At 45.4% G+C, this 11,734-nt stretch overlaps 1 pseudogene; it reads right to left on the bottom strand.

Moving 5' to 3' along the window:
* Window positions 1-7,287: 7,287 nt before the first annotated feature.
* On the bottom strand, window positions 7,288-10,429 carry LOC117050437 (annotated as a pseudogene).
* Window positions 10,430-11,734: the final 1,305 nt, after the last annotated feature.

The raw sequence follows: 11,734 nt of genomic DNA, 5'->3' as shown, positions 1-11,734 counted from the left end.
GAAATTGAACAGCGTCCATCTGTTTTAATATCTCCCTGTATCTAAATTCACTAGGGTGACATTAAAATGTAGCTGCTGTAGAAGTTTCAGCTTGGTGGATTCAGCCCCCAAGGTTTTTGTGGGCAAAGCTATTGCCCAAATATTGCATGGCCCACGGATTTGGGGTGTGGGAAATTAAGCGGTGTTGGAGATTTTCCCAGAATACATTTGTGAGACGTTTATTGCCCTTAACGCCTGGGACTCTGGCTGGACTTCTCAGAGGAGGGATTTGATTCCTGTCTATTGCTGCCACAAGCCTGAAGCCCATGTTTCTATTTTGGAAAAGACTTATTGAGATGGCAGAAAACCGCCTAGTTCAGAGGCAGCTGTGCATGGATATGCCAAGGTCTGAGGCTTTGTCTTCAGTTAGTTCCTTTCCCAACAACCCCTTGCAAGGGGAGATTTTTATTCCAGTCGATTGAAACCGAAATTGTTTTTAAGGCGTGTTTTCATCATTTATATTTTTGCATCACTTCGGGATGCTTCTGGGCAGCCGTGTAGAACCTCCTTACTCAGCTCAAGAGCCACATCCCCTTCTGTAGGTAACCATTCGAGGGCCACCTGTCCATGGTGGGTGGAGCCAAAGGCAAAAGTGGGTGGAGCAGCATGGGTAAACCCTAACCATGTCTACCCAGAAGGAAGTCCTTGGTATGAGCTTTCATGTGCATGCACACTTCTTCAGATTCTGAAGGAACTTTTGTTATTGCCAAATGCGAAGGCGTTTGCGTTATTAAGTTTGTTATGAATAAAGAATCATTTTAAGTTAGAGCTTAATAATTTTTTCACTGTTAATATGTTTCTTAATTGTATTTCACTATTAATATACTTCTTCTTAACTGTATTTCACTATTAATAGACTTCATCTTAATTGTATTTCAGTTCAACAATTACTTTGATAAAATACATCCTTTGTGATGTGCAAATGGCTTGAGATACCTATGAGGTCCATAAATGACCATATATAGCATATATATCAGGACTAGGCTGGTGCCATTAAAGGCTTGGTTTCTCGTTGTAGTAAAACGAGCCATTAGAAAAATGAGAGACTGAGAGAAACCAAAATGGACAGATCTTCCTGACCCTACAGGGCTGAATGGCTGGGTGTGGATTTTCAATCCAAGTCTACCTGGTCCAAATCTGGCCTACTGACCACTGCTCTGCATGAATTGTGTGATGCCTTCAGCTGCAAAGAGAGCCAGTGTGGTGTAGTGGTTAAGAGTGCTAGACTCGTAATCTGGGGAAACAGGTTCGTGTCTCCACTCCTCCACATGCAGCTGCTGGGTGACCTTGGGCTAGCCACACTTCTTTGAAGTCTCTCAGCCCCACTCACCTCACAGAGTGTTTGTTGTGGGGGAGGAAGGGAAAGGAGAATGTTAGCCGCTTTGAGACTCCTTCGGGTAGTGAAAAGCGGGATATCAAATCCAAACTCTTCTCTTCTTCTTCTTCTTCTTCTTCTTCTTCTTCTTCTTCTTCTTAAAGCATCTCGTTCCCATTAGCTTTATTTGCCCAGATTTAGACCACCCGCTGCCCCTGATCAAAGTTTCTCTCCACTCTGCCTCTGCCTCCCCTATCCTGCCACAGAAGACATGCCCCAGGCAAGCTTTCTTCTCCCTATGCTCTATTAAACCTAAGTTGCTAGCAATTTATAAGCATCATAGCTATTTTCAGCAGGACCAGGTTACTGAGTGCAGCACAACGCAGCTGCAACTTTTGGGTACCCACACACCAGTCACTTCTGCGGGAGTTCACCAAGATAGCCTTATCTGCTAATCCATTTCATCTCTCACTTATGCCATTAATAATAATAATAATAATCTGTTAACCCAAGCTGAAAAGGGAAATAAAAAGCAGCAAATGCACTACCTCAGCGCTGAATGACGACCCGTTATCGCCAGCAACTATTTATTACCATTGGAATGATTTCTTTCTTTTTTTCAGCAATGGTGCCATGCAAACAACCTCATTAATCACTTTTCTGTGTATAGATAAAGGATATGATACAATTGTGATAGGGAGTTTTTATAACTATTTCTCTCTTGCCTATATTTTTTTCAGGTAGGTAGCCTTGTTGAAATATTTTTGAAAAAAAATTGTCCAGTAGCACCTTAGAGACCAACTAAGTTTGTTCTTGGTATAAGTGTGCATGCACACAAAAGCTTATACCAAGAACAAACTTAGTTAGTCTCTAAGGTACTCTAAGGAATTTTTTTTATTATATATATATATATATATATATATATATATAGAGAGAGAGAGAGAGAGAGAGAGAGAGAGACTATTTTTTTGTTTTTTCTCTTATTTTGGCTTTTCTGTATTTCTTTTCTTTTCTAGATTAGTTTGGCTTTTATTGATCTTACATTGAAAACTTTCAATAAAATGTTTAACAAAAAATAAAGAAAAGTAATCCAGAGGGACTTTTGTACTCCCCTATCATGCCCAAAGATTCTGCTAATGGAGTTAAAAAAAAAAACATATATAAACCAGGTGACCATCTTCTAAACAATGGCCTATTGTTTAGTTCCCTGTGTTGGTTCTAATCCAGCCTGGTGCTTTCAAGATGGTTTGGACTACAACTCCCATCATCCCCCACTGGCATACCTATGTTTTCTGTGGCTGATGGGAGTTGCCATTCAAAACGCCTGCACTAGAAGGCTGTACTGTGGAAAGAGCATCAGTTTCACATAACCCAGAGATGGGGAACCTGCGACCTTTCAACTCCAGTTCCTATCAGCCATTGCTCATTCGCCAATAGCCAAGCGGGCTAGGAATGATGGGAGTTGGAGCCAAACACATCTGCAAGTTTGTTCACTATTTTACATCTGCAAGGCTGCATGTTCCCCACACCTGACCTGACCTAAAGGGGGGAGTTATGTAGATTAGGAGAGGCAGGGACAAACCACAAAGGGTTTATTGCATCTGGTAAAAGGGTCGGTGGCAGAAACCATTCCTTTATTAATTCCAGACACTGATATAGTTGAGAAAATAAAGAATTTGACTGCCTTTCCAGGAGATGGTTTAGCTGAGGGTAGTTTTGCCATCCAGCCTCCAAGAACCCAGATCGTCATTAGGAAGGCCAGCCATTCTGGTTTGCAGCAAATGTTTTATTACTTTCCCAAGATGCAATCCTTCCAACTTCTACGTATATTGTGGATTTCGATTTTATAAAGAAGTGCACTTTATAGCTGCTTACTTCTTGGTGCTGAAGGCATGCATCCAATATTCCCAGTGTTTGCTATTTATTATGCTTGGGGAGATAACCGAGAAAGAGGCTGATGCACCCCCTGGGCAGCTGGAAGTGAATTATTTCAAGCTGACAATACTTGGCTCTCCCACCTTCAGGCAGTGCTTGTCAAATATATTCGCAAAGAAAAATCACGTACCAGTTCGGCTAAGCCCTGAGAGCTTGTCATTAGACACAGTGCCACACAGTGGCAGACATGCAGTATTGCAGGAGGGGTTGTCCCTAATATCATTTATTTTCTAATTTATTTACTATTTACTGTGTCCCTGCACACCATTTCTTTCTGAATGCAGAGTGACTTATATCTAGTGCTTTTTTCTGGGGGGGGATGCAGGGGTATGCATACCCCTAAACATTTTGTGAATCTTTGTACTTCTGTCCATTTACTGTATTTATTTTTCCCAATTTGAACTATAAAATGGTGATTTTCTTGAATCAAAATGAGAGTGCCCTTAAACAATTTTTAAAGGAAAAAAAGCACTGCTTATATCTCTGGGTAGGAATCCAAGAGTTGAATTTTAGGTAGAGCCAAGGGAAAGTTTCTCAGAATATAATTATCTGTCAAATTGTTACTTATTTTCTTTCTGACACCCTTATTTATGTATTTATTTATGTGCACAGGTGATAAAACAGGTCGAAACCATCATGCATGTTTTATTCTATGCAAAAATCCATGATAAATATCCAAACCAAATATCCAATTTAACAAGGTTAAATTGTTCTGACTCCTACAGGGTTTCCTTCTTACTGAATAGCTGATATTATGGAGGATGTGTGTAGCAAAATTTCTGGGTGATGCCATGAAACTATGTCATTATAAGACTTGAGAGGCACTTTTAAACTTTATTATATCTGTATAATTGTATCTAAAATTATCTCCTTCTATGAACAGGTGCCGGTTTTATACTTCGACTCACATATTTTTTGTATTTTCTCTATGCCAATAAAGGTGATTGATTGATTGATTGATTGATTGATATGTACACAGGGTGGTAAAAATTGTACTCTTCCTCCCCATTTCATCCTCTCAGCAATACCTTATTTTTGAGCAGTAATATGGAACCAGTTTTGATATCATTTAATTCTATTTTAATATAGATGGCAGAAGCAAGGGGCTCAAACTGAAATTTCTCAGGAGAAAATAATTTTCTGAGAGAAACAATGGAATCCTTTCACCACCCCCCAAAGAATATTAGGCAAAATATGCCCCTCCACACCCCACATTTAATCATTCACAAATAACATGGGGAATTCCGAGAGGCCATTTTTGCTCAATACTAGGTTTTTTTTGTTCCTTGTTTGGGAAAGAAAACTAAAACTTTGTCTGGAAGCAGAAACAGAGGAGCCAAAAACCTATGCAGCATCTCTCCTAAATGAAGTGGAGATAGAATCTAAAATATTTCTAATGCGCAATTTGTTTTTTCTCACGTAGGTTTAGGACAGATAACACAAAACAAGTCCAGTGCAAACCCAAGCTCTAGTACGAAGCCAAAATGTAAATGAAAATATCCAACTTTAATCTAACCTTCATTGGTGGCATTTAAGCAGATGTAGGATGGTGCTGGAGGAGACTCTTGAGAGTCCCATGGACTGCAAGAAGATCAAACCTATCCATTCTCAAAGAAATCAGCCCTGAGTGCTCACTAGAAGGACAGATCCTGAAGTTGAGGCTCCAGTACTTTGGCCACCTCATGAGAAGAGAAGACTCCCTGGAAAAGACCCTGATGTTGGGAAAGATGGAGGGCACAAGGAGAAGGGGATGGCAGAGGATGAGATGGTTGGACAGTGTTCTTGAAGCTACTAACATGAGTTTGGCCAAACTGCGAGAGGCAGTGAAGGATAGGCGTGCCTGGCGTGCTCTGGTCCATGGGGTCACGAAGAGTCGGACACGACTGAACGACTGAACAACAACAGGATGGCCACATGTTATGGATGCTTTAGTTGAGATCCCTGCAGGGGGTTGGACTAGATGACCCTTGGGATCCCTTCCAACTCTAAGATTCAGTGATTCAAATAGGCGTTTGTGTAATAGGCACAGTAAGCATCTCAGCTAGGAAAAGATGAGCTGTATCTAATAGAAGCCACTAGATGTCAGTATAAGACAAAAAATACAGGTGAACCTCAAAAAATTAGAATATATTGGAAAGGTTCATTTCTTTCAGTAATTCAACTTAAAAGGTGAAACTAATATATGAGATAGACTCATGACATGCAAAGCGAGATATGTCAAGCCTTTATTTGTTATAATTGTGATGATTATGGTGTACAGCTGATGAGAACTCCAAATTAACAATTTCAACTTTGGGGTTCTCATCAGCTGTATGCCATAATCACCACAATTATAACAACCAAAGGCTTGACATATCTCGCTTTGCATGTCATGAGTCTATCTCATATATTAAACTCCAGTAGCTAATGAAAACAATTGCTTACATAAATGGACTTTTCAATGATATCATGATCTGATCTCATTTTTTGACAGAATTACAAGCCTGGTAGATGAAGGGAACGCTGTGGATGTAGCCTATCTTGATTTCAGCAAGGCCTTTGACAGGGTGCCCCATGATATTCTTGTAAAGAAGCTGGTAAAATGTGGGCTAGACAATGCTACCATTCAGTGGATTTGTAACTGGCTGACTGACCGAACCCAAAGGGTGCTCATTAACGGCTCCTCTTCATCCTGGAGAGAAGTGACTAGTGGGGTGCTACAGGGTTCTGTCTTGGGCCCAGTCTTATTCAACATCTTTATCAATGACTTGAATGATGGGCTTGAGGGTATCCTGATCAAGTTTGCAGATGACACCAAATTGGGAGGGGTGGCTAATACCCCAGAGGACAGGATCACACTTCAAAATGACCTTAACAGATTAGAGAACTGGGCCAAAGCAAACAAGATGAATTTTAACAGGGAGAAATGTAAAGTACTACACTTGGGCAAAAAAAATGAAAATGAAAGGCACAAATACAGGATGGGTGACACCTGGCTTGAGAGCAGTACATGTGAAAAGGATCTAAGAGTCTTGGTAGACAACAGTGTGATGCAGCGGCTAAAAAACCAATGCAATTCTGTGCTGCATCAATAGGAGTATAGCATCTAGATCAAGGGAAGTAATAGTACCACTATATTCTGCTCTGGTCAGACCTTACCTGGAATACTGTGTCCAGTTCTGGGCACCACAGTTCAAGAAGGATACTGACAAGCAGGGACGTGTCCAGAGGAGGGCAACCAAAATGGTCAAAGGCCTGGAAACAACGCCTTATGAGGAACGGCTTAGGGAGCTGGGCATGTTTAGCCTGGAGAAGAGAAGGTTAAGGGGTGATCTGATAGCCATGTTCAAATATATAAAAGGATGTCATATAGAGGAGGGAGAAAGGTTGTTTTCTGCTGCTCCAGAGAAGCGGACACAGGGCAATGGATTCAAACTAAAAGAAAGAAGATTCCACCTAAACATTAGGAAGAACTTCCTGACAGTAAGAGCTGTTTGACAGTGGAATTTGCTGCCAAGGAGTGTGGTAGAGTCTACTTCTTTGGAGGTCTTTAAGCGGAGGCTTGACAGCCATCTGTCAGGAATGCTGTTTCCTGCTTGGCAGGGGGTTGGACTGGATGGCCCTTGTGGTCTCTTCCAACTCTATGATTCTATGATATTCTAATTTTTTGAATTTCACCTGTAGCTGTCTGTAGTGTCGTCAATAACTGGAGGCAAGAAGTAGGTACAACATTTCTTTATTTCTGGTGCTGGAAGAACTCGAAGGGAATGGGGAGAACTGGGGTTTATATAGAAACAGTTATCTAGTGGAGAGAGATACATTTTGGCGGGAGCCAATGGCACGGCTTCCCTCCTGTGGGAACCAATCCAACAGAGGATCCAAATTCTGCTCCCTGCCTCAGCAAATGGTTGCTGTTCCCGCTGTAACTAGTACATTCAAATAAAGACTGTAATACAACACAATACGTTATGCTAACATCTAGACTGTGTTATTGCTTAATACACAACACCCCCCCACGCTTAGCGGGAATGACACACGAAGTCTTTCAGGAACTGTGGCTTCCTGCGATCTCTACCCGATCGTCTCACCTCTGGTGTTGTGACCTGAGGAATTGGCGGCTGAGGGATCTCCTCGGGTGTATTGGCTACCCCTGTCCCTGCTAAAGGTTCCCCCAGCTCATTTTCTTCCGCCAACTCTGTGTTTTCAGCGGTTAGTGCACCGTCTGACTGCCCTGGCGGGGCATTACCCAGTGCAGGTGTCTCTACCTGGCTCGGGGATGGCGACTCCCCATTTACTGCAGAGGCGTTAGGTTCCTCGGCATCACTCCGGCTGGGTATCCTGCGTCTCAGCTGATCCACATGCCTGCGCCAGACCTGACCTTGTGATAACGTGACATGATATGACACGGGACCGGTGGCCCGTGAAATGACTCCCGGAACCCAAATCGGACCTCTGGCATAATTTCTCACCCACACGAGATCCTCCGGATTAAAGTGTCTCGTTCTATACCCTTCAGGTGGGGGTGGCTCCCGTGCAGGACGCGAGGGCATCCTATCTGGATGCACAAAGTCCAGGACTGTCACCAACCTTCGGCCTAACAGCAGCTCAGCTGGTGATTTTCCTGTGGCTGTGCAGGGTGTGGCGTGCTGCAAGAATAGCATACGAGCTATCCGGGCTGCCCAGTCACCCTCCAGTAGACGTGAAATAGCCCCTTTTGCGGTTCGCACCATTCGTTCTGCTTGACCATTAGAGGAGGGGTGAAAAGGGGCAGAGGTCACTCCTCGTATGAAATTGTCAGCAAGGAACCCTCTGAACTCATTTGACACGAATGCTGCCCCATTGTCTGACACCACTGTTCCTGGCAGACCATGCGTGGCAAACAAACGCCTTAAAACCTTGATAACGGCTGCTGATGTGGGACTGGAAACTAAGGCTACCTCCAACCATTTCGAGTATGCGTCGACCACAACCAAAAATGTTTTCCCTTGAAAGGGGCCCGCGAAGTCTATATGAATACGGTTCCATGGCGCCTTTGACTGTTCCCACCAATGAATAGGTGCCCCGGGAACCTCAGGTCGAACCTCTTGGCATGTTTTGCACGTGTGTACCCACATTTCTATTTCCTTATCCATCCCTGGCCACCACACATAACAACGTGCCAGGGATTTCATTCTGACCATTCCCGGGTGCCCCATGTGCAAGGTCTCTAGAATGCGATTCCTCAGGGGGTTAGGAATGACCACCCTGTCCCCCCACAGTATGCACCCCTTATGAAGTGACAACTCATGCTGCCGCATTACGAATGGGCGGAATTTTTCTTCTTGGCCCCCACTGGGCCACCCCCCTCCCTACCCAGGCGAGGACTCGGGAGAGTGTGGGGTCCTTACGCGTCCTGGCCGCCACTTCTTCCGCGGACACAGGAGCGCCTGGCAGTGTTTCCAACATCGTGACCTGTTCGGCTGGTGCTGGATCACTATCACCAGTTCCCTGGAGTGGCAGCCGGCTGAGGGCGTCTGCGTGGCAGAGCAATTTCCCTTTCACATGACATATTTTATATTGGAACCCATTTAAAAAGATCGACCATCTGAGCATTCTAGGAGACAGGATTTGAGGAGTTTGTTTGCTGGGGTTAAACAGGCCTAGTAATGGCTTGTGGTCCGTTTCGATTAGGAACGATCGCCCATACACATAGTCATAGAATTTCTTAACCCCCGCTACCACAGCCAATGCCTCTCTGTCAATCTGCGCGTAGTTCCTCTCGGCGGATATAAGAGTCCTTGAATAGAATGAGATGGGTCTGTCTGACCCATCCGCCTCTCTGTGGCTGAGCACAGCTCCCAACCCATATTGCGATGCATCACAAGCAAGTACGAGGGGCTTCGTTTCGTCATAATGTGCCAAAACACTCTCAGCAGACAACATTCCCCTGATGGTTTCGAAAGCCTTTTGTTGCAGCTTTCCCCAATGCCAGACGCACTTCTTCTGCAGAAGCCTGTGCAAGGGCTCTGCCACCGCTGCTTTGTGCGGTAAAAACGCATGGTAAAAGTTTACCAGACCCAAAAATGATTGGAGTTCCGTTTTGTTACTGGGTTTGGGTGCATTAGCGATGGCCCTAACCTTGCTTTCCATGGGGTGCACTCCCTCAGCATCAATGGTGTAACCGAGGAAATCCACCGTAGGAACCCCAAAAATACACTTCTCCTTCTTTAGATGGAGTCCCGCTTCCTGGAACTTGTGAAGCACCTGTCTGATGCGGCTTTCCAACTCGTGGGGGTTCCTCCCCGATATTAGGACATCATCAAAATACACGAGGGTGCCCGGTACTTCCCTTAATAACCTTTCCATAATGCCCTGGAATATTCCCGGAGCTACACTTACTCCAAATTGCAATCGGTTTACCTTAAATGTTCCTTTGTGGGTTACAATAGTCTGAGCCTCTGCGGTCTGTGGAGTTACAGGTAACTGCTGGTACGCCTGGGCAAGATCAATTTTTGCAAATACCTTGCCTCCCGCCAACTTTGCTAGCAGTTGCGACACCACTGGAATGGGGTAAGAATTCCCCCGAATTGCCTTATTTATTGTGCATTTATAGTCTGCGCAGATACGCACTTCCCCGTTTGCCTTTAGCGGGGTCACTATTGGGGTTTCCCACCTCGCTGAGTCAACTGGTTCCAATACTTTTTGCTGGACTAGTTTGTCGAGTTCTGCCTCTATCTTGGGCTGCAGGGCAAATGGTACTCGTCTTGGTTTAAGGCGGACTGGAGTCACCCCTTGGTCCAACTCAAAATTAATGGGAGGCCCTTTATAGCACCCCAGACTGCCATCAAATAATGGTGTAAACTCCTCATAAAGCTTCTCGAATGTGTTTGGGGATATCGTTATGGCGTTCAACCCAGATATGCCCAGCCCTAAAGCAGGAAACCAGTCTGTTCCCAATAGGCTAGTGCGCTTTCCCTTGGCAATCACCAGCTTAAGCACAGCCCTTTTGTTTTTAAAACTTACATTGACGGAACACATTCCCAGGATGTGTATCCGGCAGGCCGAGTACGATTGTAATGTGGCGGGGAAAGGCTCCAATGGAGGAAGCTTACCCCCTAAAAAAAACGACCTCGCTGTTTTGTCAGAGACAATCGTGAATCCTGACCCAGAATCTACCTCCATCTGGCAAGGGTGGCCCTCAATGCTGACCTGGATTGATGCTTTCCCCTGAGCAGGAAACTAAACAGTCTTGCCCTCAATCTCGGTGAGGTAGTTGCAGTCGTCCACAACGTGTGCCGATGAGTTTTCCTGTCGCCGTGACGATCGTGGGGATCCTGATGTTCCCCCGGTAGCCGACCTGCATACCCGAGCAATATGGCCCATTTTCCCGCAAATGCGGCACACGGCATTCTGGAACCGGCACTTCCGACGTTCGTGCGCGCCCCCACAACCGGGGCATTCTAGTTTTCTTCCCTTTGTTCCCGATGAACCAGCCCCCAGGGATCCAACGGCGCGGGATGGACTCTGGGACGGGCTGGACTCCTGGCTGCACATAGCGTGGGCTGTTTCTGCTGCCGGCCTGGTGCTTCGTTGTGGGGTTTTCAGCTTTTCCCCCTCTGCGGTCTCTGTGGCTAAGGCCTCGCGCACTGCCGTTGCTAGGTCCACCTCTTCCTTTGCAGCGATTCGACGGCGGGCCTTACTGCTGCTCAGGCCGCCAATGAACTGGTCAAGCAGCGCCTCCTCAAGAGCCACGAACTGACATTGCCTCGCCAGGACCTTCAGCTCAGCAAGGAACATGGAAACCGATTCGCCATCCTTCTGCCTTCTATTATGGAACTCTATGCGGCGTGTTGTCTTAGTTGCTGCTGGGGCCAGGTGCCTCGTAAGTTGGTCTGTTATCTGCGCCAGCGTCGCTGTTTCTAGCGTGAGAGGAGCCACCAACCCTCGGGCCAACTCGAAAACTTCTGCACCGCAGCAACTCAGAAAAACAGCCTTCTTCCTGTCGCTGTTGGTGATTCCTTGCGCGGCAGCAGCAAAACCAAAACGTTGGAGATAGGAATCCCAAGCCTCTGCGGCTCCCGGTTTGAACGGCTCAATTATCTTACTTCCTGCCATGGCGTGATCAGGAGCGTTTACGACTTCTTCCTCCTCTTCTGCTGACTCCGGATGCCGATCACTGTCCTCCATTTACGGCAAGCCGGATCCCATCCTCGTCGCCAGAATGTAGTGTCGTCAATAACTGGAGGCAAGAAGTAGGTACAACATTTCTTTATTTCTGGTGCTGGAAGAACTCGAAGGGAATGGGGAGAACTGGGGTTTATATAGAAACAGTTATCTAGTGGAGAGAGATACATTTTGGCGGGAGCCAATGGCACGGCTTCCCTCCTGTGGGAACCAATCCAACAGAGGATCCAAATTCTGCTCCCTGCCTCAGCAAATGGTTGCTGTTCCCGCTGTAACTAGTACATTCAAATAAAGACTGTAATA

Source organism: Lacerta agilis, chromosome 7, assembly GCF_009819535.1.
Source record: "Lacerta agilis isolate rLacAgi1 chromosome 7, rLacAgi1.pri, whole genome shotgun sequence".
In the NCBI taxonomy this organism is placed as follows: Eukaryota; Metazoa; Chordata; class Lepidosauria; order Squamata; family Lacertidae; genus Lacerta; species Lacerta agilis.
This window is presented reverse-complemented; position numbering and strand designations above follow the sequence as displayed.